Source organism: Triticum aestivum, chromosome 6A, assembly GCF_018294505.1.
Source record: "Triticum aestivum cultivar Chinese Spring chromosome 6A, IWGSC CS RefSeq v2.1, whole genome shotgun sequence".
In the NCBI taxonomy this organism is placed as follows: Eukaryota; Viridiplantae; Streptophyta; class Magnoliopsida; order Poales; family Poaceae; genus Triticum; species Triticum aestivum.
This window is the reverse complement of record NC_057809.1, coordinates 408,966,217-408,971,219: the sequence shown is the minus strand read 5'-3', so window position 1 is coordinate 408,971,219 and position 5,003 is coordinate 408,966,217.

Sequence of the window (5,003 nt, the reverse complement as noted above, 5' to 3'; positions counted from 1 at the left end):
ACCCAAAAGTCGATTCAGTCGACTGAAGTGTAGCTAAATCGGAGCAGCATCGCAAGCAAGAGCAAGAGCGAGAGCAGCAGCACGAGCAATAGCAAGAGCAGACCAGGTAGGGGACCGAGAGCAAGAGCAGAGCAGCAACGCGAGCGAGAGCTAAAGCAGCAGCAGCTCCTACTGATGTGGACGTCGCCGCCGTGGATGGAGCCGCGCCGTGTCGGCTCGGGACCGAGCACCGGCAGCACCATGAGATCGAATCAAGAAGAAAATGCAGCGATTAGTGTACAACCTCTTTGGTGGCGCCGATTAGGCCGCAGCTTCATCCGAGGAAATGGTGATGATGATGCTCTTCCGATGGTGCAGGTGAAGACGGCGGTGTGGGAATGGAGGTGGTGCGAAAGACGAGGGGAACATCGGGGCAGCTCCTTGGAGGTGGAGGACGGGGTGGCTGAACCGGCGGGACGATGAGATAGACGACGGATTCTCATCTGGTACGGTGGATGTGGGACGTCGAGGTGTTTCTGTGGACGACATCGTCAGGGAAGAGGCTCTGGCTGGGTGGCGGACGGAGCAGGGTGTGGGGTTTCGTCACGGGTTTTTGCGTCCTTGGTGTATGAATGGGTGGGCGGATGGGATGGCACTGGGGAACCATGGCTTAGAGACGCGCTTGTCCGAAATGTGGGGTAAGTTACAAAAGTACCCCCACCGATTTGAGGCGGTTCTTTCGGTTCAGGGGTACCATGGGCATTTCGCGTGTCGGGATTTCACAGGAGGTGCGAGTTTTCACGCGTGTTGTACTTTCGGAATAGCAAGGCGCGGGTTGAGATGGAGGGAGTTGTCGGAGCACAACGAGACAAAGATATATCTTAAATATTTCGGGCTAACAAGGCGCGGGTTGAAGAGGCGGGAGTTTCGCAGCATGATAGAAAGAGATTCTAGCTTGACTTTTCGGCATAACAAGGCGCGGCTTGAAATTTCGGAAGAACAAGCTTAACGTGTACCCAAAAAAAGAAGAAAAATTTGCACCTCAACACACACAACACACACACAAACACCATTTAGACTAGAGTAAGGAACACGTGCATTGCACACATGAGATTTGGCAACCAAATTATGAATAAATACCACATTATAGCATGCAAGCTTTGAGTCATATATGCATGATGTAGATGTTTGTTTAATTCTTATAGTTCATTTCATTCAAAATCATCTAGTTTTTATAAGAAAGCTAATCTATTTTAAGATTCATGGAATTGTGCGTCGTAAGACATAAAGTAAAAACAAATAATGGCAAATCATGTAGAAAAACATTTGGGCAATTCTAATATGGAAGATTCTAGAACAAATAAGAAGTGCTTGTGTTTTGATGTTTGTGCATTATGCTTAAGTTCAACTATGGAGTCTTCTAGATTATACATGTGGCGAAATCTGGTGGAATCTAGATGATATCCAACGGCCAATAATGCTCAAATTTGTCATCTTTGGACCATCGGATTCGCCTCATCCAATGACCATCTTTCAAAATTAAAGTTACCCGCACACAATATAAAAAAATATAAATTATAATATATATATATATATATACATATATATAGGGGTATAGATATAGATATGTGATGCGAAAGCCGCCCATCATCTCCAATTAGAATAGTGTGTCCATGCACGGATGTGACGTGGCCAAATGATGTCTGCCATCGGTATCTCAAATTCAAATCAGTCTGACCTTGTTCAATGTGTATACATTACAACATGCTCGTTTCCAAACCACACCGCGCAGATCTCCGTTATATTCATGCATGCATGGGTTTCAAACATCATGATCTCTTATTCAAATATTTGAATTCAACTTTACATTGATTATGACCTCACCTATTCTTTTACACCCACATAGTAGTCTTCTCTTTATAATTGTACCACTAACTTTCTCTCGTGCATGCATGCACACACACTACCAGTCGGCATTATCCATCGCAAGCATGCAATCTTTTTCTTCAGGTCGATCTCCCATGAAGGCACACACCCACACACATCCCCCTCTCCATCATATCGGGCATTCTTATCTCTCACGCGTGCATGCGCAACGATCGATGTTCCTCTATGTATGTGTGTATATAGCTAGGTCTTTCATAGTTTTCCACACAAACCGATCAATAGATATATGCAGTGAGGTCTCACCCTCTTTCCCACGTCCACATCGATCAATCTATACCTCTCTATATATGATTAACATATATAGCTAATACACCCACATTAATTATATATCCAACGTCCCCCTCTCATCATCCATGCCTTCCACTTCATCTCTCAGACGCGTGCACAATGGCGAAGACAGGGGCAGTAAGGGCCCTGCCCCCCTCCCCCCCTAACTTCACTATATATCGAGGCTAATATGAATGGTTTAAGTTCATGAATTGGCCTTCCTCGTAAAGGATTAGCAATGCTTGGCCCCCTAGCTCATTTATTTTTCATGGCTCCGCCACTACGTGCAACAGCGCATGTGTTCGCCCCCTCTCTCTCTCTCTCTAAATATCGATCTCGCACTTGTGCATTCCTTCATAGTCTCCCTCCACTCGGCCCCTCACACCATCTTCTAGCCCCCCAACGGATTTTGTCACATGTACAATCTAGCAGACTCCATGGTTATACTTAAGCATAATCACAAACCTTAAAACAACAGTGGTTCTCTTTTGTTCTAGAATCTTCCGTATCATAACTGCCCAAACTTTTTTTCTAGTTGAATTGCCATTATTTGTTTTTACTTTATGCTTTACAACACACAATTCCATGAATCATAAAATAGATTAAGGGCTTGTTTGATTCAAAGGATTCTCAAAGGAATTTTGGAGGATTCTAATCATTAGGAATTTTTCCTATCTTGGTTGTTTGATTCGTAGGATTGTAAACCATAGGAATTTTTCCATATGATTCATTTGCACTAGATTTCATAGGAAACATCCCATCCACTCAAACCTCTTTGAAAGAATTCTGCATTTTTTCTATGCACAATCAAACACTCGTACAATCATGTAGGATTCAAGACGACATTCCACTATAATCCCATGTTTTTCCTATTCCCGCGTTCTTAGCTTTTTTATAAAAACTAATTGATTTTGAATGAGATGAACTATAAGAATTAAACGAAGGGCTACATCAGGCATATATGACTCAGAGCTTACATGCTATAGTGTGGTATTTATTCATAATTTGGTTGCAAAATCTGATGCGTGCAATGCACGTGTACCTTACTAGTACTTGGAGTATGTGCAAAACACGTAAATTAGAATACCAATGGCACGCTACACAGTGTCTCTCTTACAGTTCGTGAAGCCACATGGCACATGTGGAGGCGTTGTCGCGACCTCCTTGTGTGGATCGATCACAGAGACGTGCTGCTGGTTCTAGAAGAATGTACTCGTCCTCCCTGAGCCATACTGGCGGTACATGCACGAAGCGAAGATGTGCATGCATGCCACGCACGCACTCATTCCCTCGCACGCACACGCGGGTACACGGGCGGACGCAATTTTGTACCAAGATCCACCCCATGTGATAATTTGACGCGTGTAAAGTCATTCACTTCATTGATGGTCAATTAATACAGTGCATGCAAATTGAGTGGACGTGAGGGCGGAAGAAAGACATTATTACTCCACTGCACGCATGCGAGTAGTTAAATCGTGGGTTTCTAGTAGTACTTCCATTGGTCTCCTTCGTATTTTGTGCCAATTTTTGATAGTAACATAATATTTACGCATTTGAGCAGTGTAGTACTTGAAATTTATGTTCCGCTAAACTCATCGGGAGCCATTTCGGGCCTCGAAACCAAAACCATCAATTAATCTTTACCTTTTTCCCATCACATTCGAAAGCCTACTCACACCTACTAGTACGTACCAAACCTGAACGTGTTCCCACTATGCAGGTATTAGTACTAGTGCTAGTACTTACGTTATAGAAGGGGGAACTACCTAACCAAAAATTACTCTACCTTTCCTCCTCATAAGTGCTTCTTCTTCGCCTGTCGTTGCCATGGACGGTGAGCAGAGCTCTAGGTCAAGAACTACTCGTAACAAGGGAGCGGCAACCAAGGCTGTGGAAAAAAAGAGGGCTCTCCACCATGCAGAGACCTCGAAAGATCTCTCACGGTCAGGCGATGGCTCCCAGGAGCGCCCTAGCCGCGGAGGCAAACATGCCGAGTCGGCGGAGCTGGAGCCGTTATCCCTCAACGGCATGCTCGATCATCTCAATAAGCACCTCAATAAGCAGAAGGAGTTCATCCAAGGCTTGATGGGGTTGCTGAAGGAGAGCCTCAACGATATGCCCGCTGAGCTCAATCAGCAGGAGGAGTTGACCGCCGGCTTGGTGATGCTGCTGAAGAAGGGCATTGCCTCAGAGAAGAAGGCGACCGGGGAAATCCTGTGACTTCAGGAGGACAAGGCGAAGCTCTGCCACGAGATCGACCTGTTGAAGGAGAAGAACGCCGGCTGGAAGAAGCTGCATGAGAATAGTAGTTCCTCGATGAAGATGATGCAGGCCCTTGTCATGGAACAGAAGGAGGAGTTGGTGAAGCTCTGCATCAAGCACCCGGCTACTGTAAAGTTACGTAATGCGGCCATGGAACAGATGATGAAGGCTCACGTCGAGAAATCCCGCATCATGGACAGCATGAAGAAGATGGTGGAGGAGACGCGCAAGGAGATGGAGGTCGTGGAGGAGATGAAGAAGCAGTTACGACTCCGCGGCGAATTAGATCATTTGGGGTGGTAATCTTCCTTCTTCTTTTGCTCATGTGTTTCATCTTTTGCTTCGGGTGTTTCGCCGCACGTGTCACGTCTGCGAGGCATGAATAGAACAATGGTTTTTTAGGGAATGAATAGAACAATGCTAACAATGAGATGACTAGCAAATTAGATCATTTTTATCGCCATATGGCACTGGGCTGCCATGTTTCGTGGTCCTCCATCGCAGTACTACTCCAGTGGAAAACTTGAGTATACCGCACGGTTCTT